This window comes from Eptatretus burgeri, chromosome 2, assembly GCF_056783735.1.
Source record: "Eptatretus burgeri isolate ZD-2024b chromosome 2, Ebu_testis_v1, whole genome shotgun sequence".
NCBI classification, from domain to species: domain Eukaryota; kingdom Metazoa; phylum Chordata; class Myxini; order Myxiniformes; family Myxinidae; genus Eptatretus; species Eptatretus burgeri.
This window is the reverse complement of record NC_140962.1, coordinates 157,225,895-157,245,894: the sequence shown is the minus strand read 5'-3', so window position 1 is coordinate 157,245,894 and position 20,000 is coordinate 157,225,895. Positions and strand designations below refer to the sequence as shown.

The 20,000-nt window shown below is 40.8% G+C and overlaps 1 pseudogene across 1 annotated transcript in view; it reads left to right on the top strand.

Moving 5' to 3' along the window:
• LOC147033681 (NACHT, LRR and PYD domains-containing protein 12-like) overlaps window positions 1-20,000 on the top strand; it is a 154,157-nt pseudogene that overhangs the window by 108,706 nt on the left and 25,451 nt on the right. Inside the window, exons 11-12 of the transcript XR_015055599.1 lie at window positions 4,413-4,496; window positions 13,401-13,481. The product of XR_015055599.1 is annotated as an NACHT, LRR and PYD domains-containing protein 12-like (transcript). The remainder of the gene's footprint in view (window positions 1-4,412; window positions 4,497-13,400; window positions 13,482-20,000) is intronic.

Sequence of the window (20,000 nt, the reverse complement as noted above, 5' to 3'; positions counted from 1 at the left end):
AGACTGTCGAGTGAAACTGTCGGAAATAAATTAGCCCTGGAGTGCAACACAGCAATAATGGGCCAAATTACCTCCTCATGACTGGCAAAAATGCTGATTTTGGTGCATCATGGTTAAAAATCTGACCAAAAAAAGTTTCTTCTTGAATTAACTTTCAGAGCTCAAACCAGGACAGTCACAACCAAATAATCATTTATATATGTGTATATATTGTTACGGATGTGGAAATTTGCAAATCACCATTCAGGGCCCGAAGGTGAGATAACTCTAAGTACATGTGTAGTTAACACCAAACCCATTGTTTACAGGGGATTTATGTGATTCATTGGGGCTTGCGACCCTTTAAGATAGCCGTTTTTCTGTTCTATCTTTATTTTGAACCAACTACGTCTCAACCGCCACCCTCACAACAACTACCACCATCATCGCCACTACCCCCGCTGATGAACGCCATCCTCCACGGTCCACACTACGACGGTATTCGCGTTGGAAACCATCGAACGCGGGAGGGAAAGAAGAAGGCACAACGGTGGCACGTGGATTTTTCCCGCCTGTTTTTCCCGCCATTTTTCCCCGCGCTTGGTGTGAAGGAAGGAGGAAGGGCAGCTCGCCGCCGATTGGTGGATGACCAGTGTGAGGCGGTCGGGGTGAGGGAACGCCCCTCTTCGAGAACCCTCTCGAAGGAGGGTGGAGCCGAAAACGGGGGCGGAGTGAAGGGCGGAGCCCCGGGGGATAAAAAGTCAGACACGGAAGGAGCGCTGTTGTTGCTCTTGGTCTCTTCCTGTCTTCCGGCTCGCTCGTCCTCTTCTCTTCCTGGTGGCTGCTGGCCTGGTCTTATTGTGGGGCGGTCCCGAGACCCCGCTGGCGGTACGGATCGTCTGCCATTCCCCACACCACGACCTCGAGCAACAACGTTTCCCCCCCCCCCTTCTATCCGCGCTGGGATAGCGCCGGAAACTCCGTCCGTGGCATCGAGCGGCCAACACGTGCCGGCACGAGGCACGCCGGAGAGGACTCGCTTACCGCGCCAGGGCACGGAGTCGCGGCCAGGCGCGACCACGTCGACGGACGTAGGAGATGGACTCGACGGCCCAAAGGGAAGTCACCATTTCTTTTCGGGGTTTTTGTATGGATCTTGTGGTGCCGTGTCTTGTAAAGTAGAACTGTGTAAGTGTTGCCGTGTGTATGCGTATTCGGTTTAACTCTTGCTTTTGCTTATCATGTGCATTTTGACTGTTTGGCTGTGTATGTGTGCTCTCCGTGTGTCGTGTAAATAAAGTGCTTGCATGTTGAACTGTGCCCGTTTCGCTTCGTATCCTTCCTTTTAATTGACCCTCCAACCTGCCTCACGTAAAGGGTTCGCAGTGGGCTTAATACGCCCGATAATTAATCGGAACCGTCGAGGCCGACGATAACACTGCTCGGTTATCACTGTAGCACGGAACGGACCGCTTAAGCAGTTTGTGTCCAGAGTCGGCCTGCGGCGAGGTACGATCGCCCGGTCGACCATCCACGCAGGTACTAAGGTAGATGGAATTTGGTGAGCAACCCTATCCTGCGCGGGTGGGAAATTGGCACGGTCGTGGTGGGGTTAAACCCCCACCCGTGACTAGCTCCCGGCATTGTTCCGAGAGGGTCACGACAGAATTGTCCGTCCAGTGGGCGACGTGCCGCGATTCGAGTCACATGGCCGTTCGCATGCCGGCGGGCGCGAATTCACAACAATATATATTTTTTATATATATACATATATATATACATATATAGATATATATATATATATATATATATATATATATATATATATATATATATATATATATATATATATATACAGGGTCTCCCAAAAAATATACAACTTTTCATCTGCAAAGAGGATGGTTATAACATATATTTTTAACAACGATATATTGCTGGATAGAAAGCTGAAAGGTTGAAGTTTATTGTACCCATGTCAAAATTGCCACCAAAATTTAAATTTTGGTATAGAATCGTCGTTTTCTTTTAGACCACATGTTCGACGTTGGCTCCACGTTGTCCGATCACTGCCTGCAAACGCGTTGTCATGTTCACCATCACTTTGGGAAACGTTTCCTGAGGATTATTCTGGAATTCTAGTTGGATATTTTCCTTCAGCTGATCAAGAGTCTGAGGCCTCAGGTTTCCATAGATCCTGTCCTTCAGATACCCCTACAAGAAGAAGTCTGGAGGAGTAAGATCAGGGGAATACGGAGGCCACTCAACGTCTTCGTAGAGGGAGATAAAGCAGCCCTGAAAATGTTGGTTGAGAAAACGCCTTGTTTCCCTGGCTGTATGGGGCGGTGCCCCATCCTGCTGGAACCACTGGGTTCTCATCTGGATCAGGTTGTTTCTCCTATGGGCCTGAGTACGTGGCTCAGGCAGATAGAATTCCTGAATCATTTCACGATAGTTCCTCTGGTTTACTGTGCAAGTGTGTCCCTGGTCATCTTCAAAGAAGTATTGACCAATTATCCCATACCAACCAACCGCCACCCACATGGTGACTTTGCGAACAGATCGCGGAACCAGTTCAGTTGATGCATTACCAGGATTTTCAGTTCCCCAGGACCGAAAGTTTTGCTTTTTTACCTCCCCGGACAAGTGAGCATGGCATTCCTCCATCATGTGAAGTTTTTTGAGGAAGTCTGCTTCTTCCTCCAACTTTCCTGAGAACCAATTTGCAAAGTCCGGTCGTTTGCGTTTCTGTTGATCAGTAAGCACCGTTTCCGTTTGAATTTTGTATGGAAAGGCATGAATGTCTTGGCGAAGGATCCTCTGAACGGTGCTCTTATGAATGTTTGTCTCGGCAGAAAGTCATAGAATCGATTTTTTTGGACTCTGAACGACCGCCTGTCTCACCATTTCCACATTTTCTTCACTACGACCTGTCCTCTTCTGACCACTGTGACCCTTGTGAAGGTCACGGATAGTTCCCACATTGGTAAACTTTGCGATGGTGCACTTTATTGTCCGAAAGTTTGGTGCATGGCGCAAGTGGATACCGAAATGCCTCGAGTAAAGACGTTGCACCTGTATGACACTTTTGGTCTGGTGCCAAAGTTCAACAATTTTCGTCCATTGTTGTACGGTCAGTCTTGGCATTTTTCTGGCACTTGCTTGGTATAAAAATAAACTTCAGGGACTTTCCAACAAGAAATGAAGCATTAGTGACAAATTACTGCTTTTTTTTAGGATCAAACGAAGCATTTTAAAAGTTGTATATTTTTTGGGACACCATATATATTTCTATATATATATACTCTCAAGTTCCGAATAAGCGTGCATGCACGCTTATTTTTTTTTCAAGGTGAAAATCCCCATGACGCGGTCGTCTATCATGACGAAGATACAGATGATGAAACAAAAGCAGACTGTGCATTCCTTGATGACGTCCTAGCTGTAATCAACAAACATTCGTCTTCCACGTCCGAACTCTTCACTCCACAGTTCAGCAGATTCAAAACAATCGACGCAAACCCCCGAAGGAGTGTGAAGAAGCACATACAGCTTGCTAAAGAAAAAGCGTAGAGTACAGTACGCATCTTGGCATTGTAATGTATGTATTTGATCAATAAAATCCATGTTCTATATTTGTCACATTTCTGGTTTTTCCACCCTGCCCTCTTATTCGGACCTGCACGCTTATTAGACTTTTGGGATTTTCCACCCGACATGCTTTTTCCGCCCTCTACTCTTATTAAAATTAGGAAAATGTTCCACCCTACACCCTTATTCAGGCCCCCACACTCATTCGGGACTTGAGAGTGTATGTATATATATATATATATATATATATATATATATATATATATATATATATATATATATATGTATGTATGTATGTATGTATATATATGTATGTATGTATGTATATATATATGTATGTATGTATATATATATATATATATATATATATATATATATGTATGTATATATATATATATGTATATATGTATGTATATATATATGTATGTATATATATATATGTATGTATATATGTATGTATATATATATATGTATATATGTATGTATATATATATGTATGTATATATATATATGTATGTATATATATATATATATGTATGTATGTATATATATATATGTATATATATATATATATATGTATGTATATATATATATATATATATATATGTATGTATATATATATGTATATATATATGTATGTATATATGTATGTATATATGTATGTATATATATATATATATATATATATATATATATATATATATATATATATATATATGTATATATGTATATTGATTTGATTTATAAACATAACTATTGAAATGGTGAAAGGATTCCCAAGGTTCTCCAAGTTGTTAATGTAATGATAACCTCAGGGTTTTTCTCTTTCCCACCTTTACCCTCAGTTTGAGTTTGAATCCCATCGGTGATGAGGGACTGGAAGGGTTGATGGAAGGTCTGAAATCCCAAACAAAGTTACGATCCCTCAGGTGAGTGGGAAGGGGATTTGTTTCAGGAAATAAAAATATAATGGCATCATAATCCCTGATTTCAAACCTGAGGTTCTCCAAGTAAACCTTGACCTCCATTATTGACCTTTGACTGAAATTTGTACTTTTCTTGTGCTCAGAGATTGGAATGAAAGGCACAGCGAGTTTTGTTTTGGGGATCTTTGGGGTCAATGAATAGAAAATGAGAATTTATGATGAATGATCAAACATATTTTTTTTTATGAAGGATCAATGGCTTCACACAAATCATTCTGAACATTCAGTGTTTCATTCTCTTGTCGTGAAGGTGAAGAAATATGAAAAATAACAAAGAATCTAAACTCAGATCTGGTGATCAATATGTTTGTGGAGCATGGTTTATGAGACGTAAAGTGAAAAAATAAGTTGTAAATTGAAGAAGAAGAAGAATAAGAAGACATTGTGGTGCACCAGAACCATAAAGCCAACGTTTTGTGTATCCATTTGATTTTAAATCCCGAATTATACATTTACACCATTTGAACACTATTTTTGGACAAAAGGGGTTGAACTGAGGTGATTGTACCATGTGGTGCAAACAGTGCAACTTCAGAGAGGGTGGAGGTTGGAAGAGGAGGCTTTGGGGAGGAGAGGAGATTGGGACCATACCTTGTGCAGAGCGTTGGTGCTGCTTGAGCAGTTTCCTTGGCTATTGGGCACAATCCTGGATGGGTCGCCACTCCGACACTATATACTAGCATGCTGGCCATCATTTTGCCGACCTCAGAAGGATGACAGGCCGAGTTAACCCCACCTGGTATTAATTCAAACCCACAACCCTAACCATTAAGCCAACACCAGGAATACAGTGGGGAGAACAAGTATTTGATGCACTGCCGATTTTGCAGGTTTTCCCACTTACAAAGCACGTAGAGGTCTGTAATTTTTATCATAGGTACACTTCCACTGTGAAAGACGGAATCTAAAACAAAAATCCTGAAAATCACATTGTATGATTTTTAAATAATTAATTTGCATTTTATTGCATGAAATAAGTATTTGATACATATGAAAAACAGAACTTCATATTTGGTACAGAAACCTTTGTTTGCAATTACAGAGATCACATGTTTCCTATAGTTCTTAACCAGGTTTTCACAGACTGCAGCAGGGATTTTGGCCCACTCCTCCATACAGATCTTCTCCAGATCCTTCAGGTTTCAGGGCTGTCGCTGGGCAACACAGACTTTCAGCTCCCTCCAAAGATTTTCTATTGGGTTCAGGTCTGGAGACTGGCAAGGCCACTCAAGGACCTTGAGATGCTTCTTACGGAGCCACTCCTTAGTTGCCCTGGCTGTGTGTTTTGGATCATTGTCATGCTGGAAGACCCAGCCACGCCCCATCTTCAATGCTCTTCTTGAGGGAAGGAGGTTGTTGGCCAAGATCTCGCGATACATGGCCCCATCCATCCTCCCCTCAATACAGTGCAGTCATCCTGTCCCCTTTGCAGAAAAGCATCCCCAAAGAATGATGTTTCCACCTCCATGCTTCACGGTTGGGATGGTGTTCTTGGGGTTGTACTCATCCTTCTTCTTCCTCCAAACACAACGAGTGGAGTTTAAACCAAAAAGCTCTATTTTGGTCTCATCAGACCACATGACCTTCTCCCATTCCTCCTCTGGATCATCCAGATGGTCATTGGCAAACTTCAGACAGGCCTGGACATGCGCTGGCTTGAGCAGAGGGACCTTGCGTGCGCTGCAGGATTTTAATCCATGACTGAGTAGTGTGTTACTTCTGGTTTTCTTTGATACTGTGGTCCCAGCTCTCTTCAGGTCATTGACCAGGTCCTGCCGTGTAGTTCTGGGCTGATCCCTCACCTTTCTCATGATCATTGAGGCTCCACGAGGTGAGATCTTGCATGGAGCCCCAAACCAAGGGACATTGACTGTTATCTTGAACTTCTTCCATTTTCTAATAATTCAACCAACAGTTGTTGCCTTCTCACCAAGCTGCTTGCCTATTGTCCTGTAGCCCATCCCAGCCTTGTGCAAGTCTACAATTTTGTCCCTGATGTCCTTGGACAGCTCTCTGGTCTTGCCCATTGTGGAGAGGTTGGAGTCTGATTGATTGAGTGTGGACAGCTGTCTTTGATGCAGATAACAAGTTCAAACAGGTGCAGTTAATACAGGTAATGAGTGGAGAATGGGAGGGCTTCTTAAAGACAAAACTAACAGGTCTGTGAGAGCCGGAATTCTTACTGGTTGGTAGGTGATCAAATACTTATTTCATGCAATAAAATGCAAATTAATTATTTAAAAATCATGCAATGTGATTTTCAAGATTTTTGTTTTAGATTCCGTCTTTCACAGTTGAAGTGTACCTATGATAAAAACTACAGACCTCTACGTGCTTTGTAAGTGGGAAAACCTGCAAAATCGGCAGTGTATCAAATACTTGTTCCCCCCACTGTAGGCTTTGGGGGATGGTAGGGATTTATCTTCTTTGGAAAAAGAAGAATCTTTTTTTTTTGTCTTCCTTGTCGAGGCTCGTGTGAGAGCAAACACACAACGCACATCAAGAGGGGCATGAGACAAGAGAGGAGGGAGTGGGAAGGACAAAACAGTGGGGAACAGAGACATTAGGAGATCTGTGGAAGGAAGAGGGATGGGACGGGGAGCATCGGGGGAGAAAACATAAAATGGGGGGTAGAAAACATCGGGGATTTGGATGGGGGATGATAAGAGGTGGTGGTGAACAGCTGTTTTGAAGGCCTGGAAGGAAGAATGGGAATGAATCGAGTGAGAGAGTTTATTCCAAAGGCGGGAAAAGGAGGAATGAAAGAGTCAAGGTGAGCAGTGATTCGTGATCTTGGGAGTTTTTCCAGAAGGGGGTTGTTGGCGGACCTTGAGTGCCCTGCGGAAATGTGGTGGGGACAAATCGCAGATAGAGCAGGGGGGGCAAGGCTGGAGAGGAGTTGGTAGAAGACAGAAAGACCACCGACCAACCTGCGGTGATTGAGTGAGAGGCCCAAAGACTCAGCCTCATTGCGGGAGATGCCAATCATCCGAAATGCCTTGGTTTCTACAGCGTGAAACCGAGAAAGGTGGGAGGCAGGAGCACCAGCCCAGAGGGGAGAGCATTACTCCATCAGTCTGCAGACAAAAGCTTTGAAAGTGGTCAGGAGCTCAGGTGGGCCGAGGAAGGACTTTGCACGCCGGAGGATTCCCAGTCGGTGAATGGCTTGGAGGCAAGATTTGAAATGTGGCTTTCCCAGGAAAGGTCATGGCAGATAGTGAGACCCAGAAGCTTGAAAGAAAGGACTTCTTCCAGAGGATTGTTGAGAAAGTGGATGGGGGGGGTTTCTAAACAGTCCTTTCGAAGAGACATAGTGAGAGTGTGAGATTCGCCCGGATTGAAAGACATGTTCTACGTGTTGGACCAGTTTGTGATTTTACCCAGATCTGCAGTGAGCAAAGAAGCTGCTGCTTGCCGGTCTGAGGGATGACCGATGGTACGGCAGATGGTAGAGTCATTAGCAAAGAGATATATTGGATTTTCCGGAGAGTCGGAGAGGTCGTTGATGAAAACCAGAAAAAGAACAGGGCTGAGAACGCTACCTTGAGGAACTCCAGCCTGGACAGAAAGAGGGGATGAAAGAACTCCATTTAGGGCAACACGGTGACTGCGACAGGAGAGGAAGTCTGCGAGCCATGAGTTGACATGGCCATGGATACCATAGGAAGAGAATTTCGTGAGCAGGGCAGGGTGGCAGACTGTGTCAAAAGCAAGTGATATGTCCAGGGATACGGCTTGGATTTCCTGTCTGGCATTGAGGACTTCCATCCATTGTTGGGAGAGCAGAAGCAGCATATCCAGGGTGGAGTGACCTGTTCTGAAACCAAATTGATGATCAGAAATCAAGCCATTGGAGAAGAGGAAGGATTTGATGTCTGAAGCGATGATGGATTTCATAACCTTGCTGATGATTGGGAGAAGGCTGATTGGTCTGTAGTTGCAGGGATCTGTTTTTGCACCTTTTTTATGCAGGGCAGTGATGTTTGCTGATTTCCAAGCAGATGGCAGATTACCTTGAGCAAATGAGAGGGTGAATAGAACAGAGAGGGTGAGCAAGAACAGAAGAACAGGCTTTGAGGACACATGGGCTGATGTCGTCTGGACCGGTTGCAGAATCTGAGCCGAGGTTTGACAGCAAGCTCTCCACCTTGTCAGGAGAAAAGGACACATTGTCCAGGGACAGTTGGGTGCGACTGGGTAAGGTGGGTAGAGAAAGTGATGGGTTTTGGACACAAGATTTAGCTGAAACACCGAGTTTTGGCATTCAGATTTTTCACGTGCGGTATCAGCAGTGCGGCCATTTGAGGTAAGGGAGGGGATGGAGGGGGAACATACACCAGAAACAGATTTGATTTGATGCCACCAGGATTTTGAGGAGGGAGAGAGGTTTGAGAGTTCATACTTGAGATGAGAAAGATGTTATTTTCTGGTTCTCCTGAGGGTAGATACACTCTTGTTCTGAGCTTTATGGAAGGAACTGAGATTGCCCTCAGTTGGGTTTGCTTTCCATGAGGCAAAGGCAAGTTGTTTCAGGACAACTGCCTCACCACAAGCTTCAGTGAACCAAGGGCGGGAGGAAGGGTAGGACAACTGAAGACGAGAGGGGATAAATTTGTGCATGAGGGAGGGCAAGATTCTTTGAAAGAATTCACAGGATGAGTTGATGTTTGAGAAAGTAGTGATAGCAGACCAGTCTGTAAGTTTGATGGCTGCTTGAAGACCCTGCCATGCAGCTTGAGTGAAATGCCAGACTCGACGGCGGTGAGGTGGTTCTCTGATAACAGCCAGAGAGATGTCCACTTTGACAAGGACGTGATCGGAAGAACCGATTGGATCAGTGGAAGAGCAGCAGATATTTTCAGGGAAATTTATCAAAATCAGATCCAGAACAGATGGAGTACCATTGGTTGAGATCCGGGTCAGGAAGTTAACCAATTGAGTCAGTCCCAATGAGTCGCAGAAAGCTTTTGCTGAGGTGCCATGACAGGTGAGAGAGGTACCCACACCAAGCCAACTGGCATGATGACAATTGACGTCGCCACATATGAGGAAGAGAGAGTTTGGATGAGAAGATAGAAGTTGGTCCATGTTTTCGGATAGTGTGGTTTAGATGGAATCTTCACTGTTCGGTGGACGGTACAGTACACATATAAACATGAGGTTGGAGTGGAGGGGAAGCCGTAGCCAGAGGTATTCCTGGGGTGTGGGGGAGTGAGGGCAGTGCATTGAGAGTGAGGAATGGAGTCTTTGATGAAGAGAGCAACTCCTCCACCAGGACGAGGCTCAGGTCTGTCATACCGGAGGAGGGAGTAACCAGGGAGAGATACTTGGGAGTCAGACACGTCTTGGGGGAGGAAAGTTTCTGTTAGGCAGATTATGTCTGGTTTGTCATTGGCAACCTGTATGGAAAGATCTGAAAGTTTTGAGCGACGGCCCTGGATATTTGAGGTCCACACTTTTAATGAAGAGGGATAGGAGGAGGCTTTGGGTGCAGGGGGTAGGGGGGAGGGTTAGGACAAGGGATGAGTTGGGTAGGTGATGTGGATTTTTTAAACCCACCTTGTTGTGATCGTTGTCCTCCTGAAGGATTCTAACTGGCCGATTGTGGAATCCTATTTGACTTCAGACAGAGTTTAACGTTTGTCCGATTTGATTATAAAATCCTACAAAAACCCTATCGACATTGATAAAACTGATGTCCACACAAGTCCTTCCTTGTGAAACAATTTATTTCCTCATTATACACCATACACTTCTCACCCTCGTACAATGAACTTAAGAATCCCCATTGATTGCAATATTATTTGGTTCTGTTTCATTTATTCTTACTTTAGTTAACAGTAAGACCAACCCGATTCAATTCACTTCTACATTACATCAGAGAGTTTTATTCTAACTTGGTACTTGGTCAGTTCCAAGGAGTACAAGCCACTGAGAAACTATACTTCCTCACGTGCTTGCACAAAGAACAATGTGCCTTTCAAAGCATTTTATACTTACATGAGAGAGAGGTTGGGGGATATTCACCCAGACTGTAGACGTGTCCTTTAGACAAAAAGCCACTTCGTACATTTTCTAAGCAAAGGTTCATTTATCAGCTCGGTCACTCTGCTGCAGAACAACACATTTCTTATCATTTAGGGCAGAAGTCTTTTGGCCAGAAATGACAGCCAATTCAATTTGCAGCATAAAAGTTACATTTCTGAAACTCCATTTGTTACAATTTAAAATACATTAATATAAATTTTTCCCCCGCAGTCGGTAAGGAGGGTTGTTGAAAGAGTGTGGGGGATTGCAGAATAGGTAGGGGAGGGGGCCGGATGAGGAGGAGAAATGGCTCTGTGGTACTGGGGGAGAGGGGGGACAAGAGAGGGGGAAGAAGACAGTTGAGGAGGTGGAGTGAAGAGATTGAGGTGAGAGGGCAGTGGAAGGAGGCAACTTTGTGGATGAGAGGGGAGGGCAACTTTGAGAAGGATGAGTGAAGGGGATGAATGGTGGGAGAAAGGTGAGGGTGGAGTTTTTGAGAGAGATGAGAAGGAGGCTTGGAGGAACAAGAGTGGGATGGTTGCTTTGAGATTGAGGGGTGAGAGGGCTGAGTTGGCACTGAAGTTGGAAAAATAGAAAGGTTGATGGAAAGCGAACATTCATAGCAAACTGTGGTTTTTTTAAGTTTTAGGTCAGAGATACGATTTAACACAATTCTTGATGGATGCAATAAAGGTGAATCCAGAGAATGGAGAGAAGAAACGCTGTAACAGTTGGATTTTTTTAGGCAAGGTATGAAGGAAAGGTCGAATTGAGAACAGTCTGTTTAAATAGTAGAAGAGTAGTGCATTATGATGCAGTAAAGAGTACCACACGTGTGAAAGAGGAAGAGGAAGCATTATAAGAGATCGTTTTTATTATTATTATTTCTAATGTTTGAGAGAGTTTTCAACCGATTAGTTCATGGAAGTGTTGCAGAAAAAATTGAGGAAGAAGAGGAGAAGAAGAAGAGGAGATGAAGAGGATGAGGAAGAAGAATCGAGAGTCGTGAGTGAGGAAGGAGAAACTTAGCGCTTTTTTAATTATTATTATTATTATTATTATTATTATTATTATTATTTTAAAGATAAGAAATAGAGTGATTAGTTGGGAGGGATGGGGGACGTTGTAAAGTGGGGAGGATAGAAATTGAAGGTAATGGGGAGAAAAAACAAAACACAATCATACACCGATGGGAACCGGAAGGCCTCAAGCCTCAAGGGTTGGCCTCAAGCGTCCGGTAAGACAAGGTCGACAAAATCTCACAAAATAGCACGATTTTTGAAACAAAACCGAACTTGGAACACACAGGAGCATGTAAGTGAGAGAATAAACAGTTAAAATGGGACAGATAACGACTAGAAACTTAACTTTGAGATCGTCAGCAGAGAGTCCTGAAGGAGACCTGTCGACGCTCCAAACCCGGAACCGGAAGTGTCAACTCATCAAGAGCTTCAGCTCATCAAGATCAAGAGTCAACTCATCTTTAACTCATCAAGAGCATGTTTGGACCAACATGTTTATGCCACACCCTCAACATTTTATCAATTATTTTCTATACATCGACAAGACTCATAGAAGAGCCAGAATTAGTATACTTAACATATCAGTTTGCAACAGGACAAAAGGATCAGTAGAGAGAGGGTCAAAACACCAACAGTGGAGTTGAAGGCCATGATAGAGGCAGACTTGGACAAACAATGGGTGTGGGGAGGAATGGGGCAGGAGAGGATGCATGAGGTGGACAATTAGGACACAGAAGGAAACTCCCAAGAGGGGAAAATGGAAATTTGGAAGGAGGAGGGATTGTGGTGGGATTGCGGTGAGGGTAGAAAAGATCATGGTTTGGATTGGGGATAATTTGAGGTGGTGGTGTACAGCTGTCTTGAAGACTGTGAGGGAAGAATGAGATTGAAGATAATATGTAAGTTAGTTCCCTGAGCAGGAAAAAAGAGAAGGATTGAGTGTAGGTTAGCAGTGTTTCCTGTATTTAAGTAGTTTCATCAGAAGGGGTTTGACGGTGGACTATGGGTGCTCTGCAGAATCCTGGGGGTGGGGGACAAACAAAGCACAAAAACATCAGAGGGTGTAAGACCAGAAAGGAGGAAACGAAGATGGAGAGACCCCAAAACGGTCTGTGATGGGGAAGTGATAGCCCATAGACTCGGCTTCATACAGCGGGAGATTCCAATCATCATGACGGCCTTGTTTTTCATGGATTTAAGCTGGCAAAGATAAAAGATAAAAGGCATATTCCAAGTGTATGACGAGCTTGTGATTTTTATTTTCAAGGTCTAAAGAGAGGGAGGATGAGCTGCCTATCAGAAGGATGAGGGATGTCATGGCATAAGGTGGAGTCATCAGCAAACCAATAAAGAGGATTTTCCATGGATTCAGAGAGATCACGAATGAAGATCAGGAATAGGACGAGGCCCAGAACATTGCCTTGGGGCACTGCAGCCTTGACAGGGGGAGAAGATGAAAGGATTCCGTTGAGTGCCACATGCTGGCTACAAGAGTGGAGGAAGTCAGGAAGCCACATGTGGAGTTGGCCTTCAATGCCATACCCAGAGTTTTTTTTATTATTCACTGTTTTCTTTTGTATGGTACACACTTCTGTTTCCATGATCCGGGAGGTGATGTCCCATGGAAAGGGAGTTGGTATACTATTTTCAGTCATATGACCTTAAATCTGTTCATTTTGAGGTTATTTAATTATTGATCAACCTGAAACAAAGAACTTTCTGGTGGAACTTGGTTATTTACAACTTCAGACTCAGATAATTCTTTGTTTCACTCCTTTGAGTTTTCATCTATTCACAGGTTGTTTAATTGCAAGCTGGGTACTAAGTCTGGGCCTATCCTTCGAAACCTGAAGAACATCAACACCATGCAGGAACTTGAGTGAGTCCTGAACTGTTTTTGAGGTTTTTGTTCCTTTTATTCTCTTTCCCTGAACACGGATTTATGAATTCACATCACAGTGCTTATAAAGAAAATCCATTTTTAATCCAATTAGTTAAAGAATTCATGGAAACAAATCCAACACTCCCTGTGTTCATATAATTATATAATTGTTCATGGAGAGGGCCGAGGTTGTAATCCCATAATTATATCATTGTTTATGAAAAGGGCCGAGGTTATTATCACATAATTATATAATTGTTTTTGGAGAGGGACTGGGTTATAATCCCATAATTATATAATTGTTTATTGAGAGAACCAAGGTAAAATCCCATAATTATATAATTGTTTATTGAGAGGATCTGGGTTATCATCACAGAATTATATAATTGTTTTTGGAGAGGGACTGGGTTATAATCCCATAATTATATAATTGTTTATTGAGAGAACCAAGGTAAAATCCCATAATTATATAATTGTTTATTGAGAGGATCTGGGTTATCATCACAGAATTATATAATTGTTTGTGGAGAGGGCCGAGGTTATAATCCCATAATTATATAATTGTTTTTGGAGATGGACTGGGTACAAATCACAGAATTATATAATTGTTTGTGGATAGGGACTGGGTTATCATCACATAATTATATAATTTTTTTGGAGAGGGACTGGGTTATAATCCCATAATTATATAATTGTTTATGGAGAGGGCTGAGGTTATAATCCCATAATTATATAATTGTTTGAGGAGAGGGACTTTGTTATAATCACATAATTATATAATTTTTTGGGAGAGGGACTGCGTTATCATCCCATAATTATATAATTGTTTATGGAGAGGGACTGGGTTATAATCACAGAATTATATTATTGTTTGGAGAAATGTACTGGGTTATAATCCCATAATTAGGGCTTCAAGCATGGCTGAAGTTCTATTGAAATCGTTCGTATTATTATTATTATTAAAGGCGTTTTTATGTTCTACTGACCGATTTTGTGGCGGATCTGGAGGGAAAACTGTTCGATGAAATTGAACGAAACTTAACAGGATAATTACTCACCACCTGAAGTTTATACTATGAAACATTTGATTACATAGGTCACGTGGTATGGCAGCCATATTGGATTTTATCCAAAACCTAAAAACATCTTCTTCTCCAGAAGGGATAATCTGACAGCCTCAATCTTTTGCACACATTTGCTAAGTTCCATGGTAATGTTAATTTGTTAATTTGGTCGAAATCGTTACATAATTCATATGATTTAAAATGATGCCGATTCGCCTCATTAAATATGCAAAATAAGCAAATGAGAGTTGAAAAAATTTCATGACAAATTTAGATAGCACATAAACAGGGGACTCCCAATATATTTATACGATGTCTGTATTTGACCCTAGTGAGCCCCCAGAGCCCCCCAAAGTTGAAAATGACCCATTTTTGAAATGTCATAAAATAAAAACAAAGCTTGGATGAAATTCAATGAAACTTATCCATTTAATAACTCTCCACCTGAAGATTATACTTTGAAAATTTTGATGACGTCGGTCACGTGGTATGGCGGCCATATTGGATTTTCTCCAAAACCTAAAAACATCTTCTTCTCCAGAAGGGATAATCTGACAGCCTCAATCTTTTGCACACATTTGCTAAGTTCCATGGTAATGTTACTTTGTTAATTTGGTCGAAATCGTTACATAATTAATATGATTTAAAATGATGCCGATTCGCCTCATTAAATATGCAAATGAGAGTTGAAAAAATTTAATGACAAATTTAGATAGCACATAAACAGGGGACTCCCAATATATTTATACTATGTCTGTTTTTGACCCCAGTGAGCCCCCAGAGCCCCCCAAAGTTGAAAATGACCCATTTTTGAAATGTCATAAAATAAAAACAACGCTTGGATGAAATTCAATGAAACTTATCTATTTAATAACTCTCTACCTGAAGTTTATACTTTGAAAATTTTGATGACGTAGGTCACGTGGTATGGCGGCCATATTGGATTTTCTCCAAAACCTAAAAGCATCTTCTTCTCCAGAAGGGGTAATACGACAGCCTCAAACTTTTGCAAACATTTGCGAGGTTCCATTGGAATGTGAAGTTGTTAATTTCGTCGAAATCGTTACATAATGTATATGATTAAAATGATGCCGATTTGCCTCATTAAATATGCCAAATATGCAAATGAGAGTTGAAAAAATTTAATGACAGATTCTGATAGGCCTTGAAGAGGGGATTCCAAATATATTTACACTATGTCTGTATTTTACCCCAGTGAGGCCCCAGAGCCCCCCAAAGTTTAAAATCACCCATTTTTGACATGTCGTAAAATGAAAACCAAAAAAGATAAACAAAAAGTGACCAAACATTCTGGAAGATATTTTAACGTTCTACAAGTTCGCCATTTACATTAATATGCAAATGTGGAGTTATTGGACTTTTTTGGGGACTTGAAAATTTGTCCAGCCTCAATTTGTTCAATGTGAAGTTTTTTTCTTTATCATGTATTGCAATGGGCTTTTCAATCCTTCATTGATACAACATGAGGGACCCCGTAGCTGGGCCCCATTGCAGACTTGAACTAACTTTCTAACTCGGAAAACCCATATCATGTGACAGGGTGATAGTGTTGAAATTTGTTAAAATGGAGGCACGCCTTGAAGCCCGGGATTACTGGTTTACCAGTTTTTATTTTTTTCTAAATTTGTGAGTCTCCAAGGTAGGCCCCATATTTAGAACCATCTTGGCAGAACCCTTTTCCTGAGTTTCCAAGGTAATCATTTAAACCATAAAGGCTGAACTCATTTACTGATTTTTTTTTTTTTTTTTTCAAAATTTGTGAGTCTCCAAGGTGGTTTACCAGTTTTAATTTTTTTCTAAATTTGTGAGTCTCCAAGGAAGGCCCCATATTTAGAACCATCTTGGCAGAACCCTTTTCCTGAGTTTCCAAGGTAATCATTTAAACCATAAAGGCAGAACTCATTTACTGATTTTCTTTTCAAAATTTGTGAGTCTCCAAGGTAAAACTTGTATTCTAGCTCAGCAAGGTATAACTTGTTCAGTGGGTATTGTCTTGATAACTCGCAATGAGTACTATTGTTGTAAAACTCTTTTTCAGGATTTTGCTGGTCTCCAAGGTACAACTCTTTGGTTGGGTCATCAAGGTCGAGCTCGTTCTGTGGGTCTTGGTCACTCATAAGGTCTTCAACCAAACCAACAATTTTGTCCCAAGTTTTGGCAAAAGCAGTATTTTCATTTTGTATTTCAGATACAATTTCCTGTGAGATAAAATAATAATGTACTAATGAAGATATTTAATTATTAAATGAGTCTATGCTTAAATCAAACTCTGTAAATAGGAAAATAAAATCTTACCTCAATAGATAAGAGGTTCGAATCCAGTTCATCAACTTTAAGGTTTAGTTCCATACAAGTAGTATAACTCCAAGGAACTCGTTCTGTGGGTAACAGTCATACAAGTAGTATAACTCCAAGCTCGTTCTGTGGGTCTTGTTCGCTCGCAAGGTCTTCAACCAAGCCAACAATTTCGTCCCAAGTTGTGGCAAAAGCAATATTTTCATTGTGTATTTCAGATACAATTTCCTGTGAGAGAAAATAATAATGTATTAATTAAGTGATTTAATTATTAAATGAGTCTCTGCTTAAATCAAACTCTGTAAATATAAAAATAAAATCTTACCTCAATAGATAAGAGGTTTGAATCCAGTTCATCAACTTGAAGTTTTTGTTCCATACAAGTAGTAGAACTCCAAGGAACTCCAAGCTCAGCACAGCACACCATTGTCAGTAAAAAAATGTTTAAAATGGAGTCTGGGTTGAAGCTTTTATACAGAAAGACTGGTTGCTATGGTTTCCCTGGGCAACCCCAGGCAAGCCCAGGCGAGCCTTGTGAGTCAAATGTTGTTAGAATGGAGAAAAAAAATTCAAAATGGAGGATCCTTTGAAAATTTCTTGGCAAGCCTTGTGAGTCAGATGTAAGAATGGAGAAAATTTTTTCAAAACAGAGAATTCTTTGAAAATTCCCTGGGCAAGCCCGGGCAAGCCTTCGTTGGGAAATTTTTCAAAACCATAACATTCGAGAATTTTCTAGTGAATTCTTTGTGAGTCGGAGATGAACTGGAAATGATGTAAGAGTAGGCGGGGCTTAGTAAAAGTGGGCGGGGCTTAGGAAAAGTTGGCGTGGCTTCTGAAAAATACCTCATGAAAGGTGGGTGGGGTTTAGGAAAAGTGGGCGTGGCTTATAAAATACTTAATGAAAAGTGGGGGGCGAAGCAAAGGTTGGCGGGTTTATGAAAAGTGGGCGGGGCTCATGCAGAAATAATCTGAGGCTCAGGAGGTCATCAGATGAGGTTTAATGAGAGAAGTATATCATTTGATAATGACACAGAAGGGGTATCTTGAAGAATATAAAGATTCAAATGTTTTATTTTTCAATATTTTAGATTGGGATTATTGTGCAAAGAAAATTAAACTATTGAAGGAATTTGAGAATGAACAAATGTTTATAGGTTCAATGAGTGAGCTAAACAATATGCATTGGTTATTTGAAAAAAAGTGCCCCAAGGTTAAAAAAAAGTGCCCCAAGGAAGGCTATTAAAATCTCAATTCACTTACATGTTTTAGATATTTCTTTGGAATCACCTTTAACAAATCACAGTATATTCACCCAACTACTTTACTACTTGAACAAATCTTTATATGTTCAATGAGTGAGCTAAACAATAAGCATTGGTTATTTGAAAAAAAGTGCCCCGAAGTTAAAAGGGGAGACAAATAAATATACATTGGGATAAAAAGGGGGTTTCTTTTTGAGGGAAAAAAAAATGAATCTCTGAGAATCCCCCATTCATTAACATGGGGGAAAGTAAGCCAGAATCAGTATATTCACCCTACTGAGAGGGACTGGGTTATAATCCCATAATTATATTATTGTTTATGGAGAGGGACTGGGTTATGTCGAATAAATTTCTAAGTTATCTGGACAATTGAAAATGTATTTAACAAAAACAAATAAATGCAAACACATTCATATGCGCATATGGAGGGATCCGAATACTGACTGGCTCCAGATCTCTGAAATACATGGAGAATCTTAGTTCCTTTTTTAGTGTTCAGTGAGACACAGCTCTTTATCATTTTAAATGCTCATGTCACAGTTTGTCAGGTTGATGTATGTCCAGATGGAAATAATTTCCAGCTTTTGTGCAGCAATCAGCATTATTTTTAAAGGAGTAATTATATATATATATATATATATATATATATATATATATATATATATATATATATATATATATATATATATATATATATATATATATATATATATATATATATATATATATAAATATGAAGACCTCAAGGGGAAAACCAAAGATGTCAGGATAAGTCAATTTTGAAGAAACTGAAAAACAAAGATTCAAGACTTTGGTGGACAGTTTAATAACTGTCATATAGATTTCTTTTCCAGTAAAAGGAAGAGTGATAATTGGCCGATCAAATTAAGCATGCAGCATTTGCCAAGCTTCTGTGTTATTTAATTTAAGAGCAAAGAACGAATCAATGTTGCAAACTGACATCACTGGTTATTCTCTTGTTTAATAATTGCCATGCAATTTTAACCCAGGATGTGGAGCAAATTCATGCTTGTTGGTTATTTGCATACATTACATGACTTTGGTGATCACAGATTATTTTTTTCAACATTAAACGGTCATTATTTTTTTTTTGTTTGATTGGTGTACAACGCCATACTCAAGGGTATTTTGCTTATATGACGACGGATTCTCCATTTCTTACTCCGTACTACTTAATATGATGGAAAACCGGGAGGAAACCAAGGATAAAGCACCCCCGTGACAGCCGAAGTCACCTCATGTGACTCCCTCATATACCAAAGCAGGTTGATTGGGCGGTGGGTACATCGAATGAGGATGGGTACTCAGACGCGCTAACCATTAAGCCACGGCATGGGTCCCATAAAAGTCACAATAAAGGTTTGACCAGGCTTGAACCATGATTATGCACCAACTACGGAGCCCATGATATAACCAAATAGGCTGTTGTAGTGCTCAGAGTTTATGCTGTGAAAGTTTTACAACCTTTCATTTTTTAGTTTCTCAACTCTGAATATTCTGGTGGAACAGTTAACATGAATGAAAGGGAGATAACCAGGAGTAAAGTACTGACAACTCTGGGTTTCTACTTGATCAGCTTTGACAACACTTGTTTTTTCATTGCACGGCTAAACTTTATACCATATATATTATGTGACACCCCTGATTATTTGTTCAAGTAATATTGTGATAAGAAACCTTATGTTGCCAACTATTGGCAGGTGCAATAACCCTGAAATTTATAAAAAGTGACGTCTCTGGTTTTCCCCTTGTGGTCTTCATATGTGTATGTATATATATATATATATATATATATATATATATATATATATATATATATATATTATATACACACAAATATGTGTCGTCTCTCT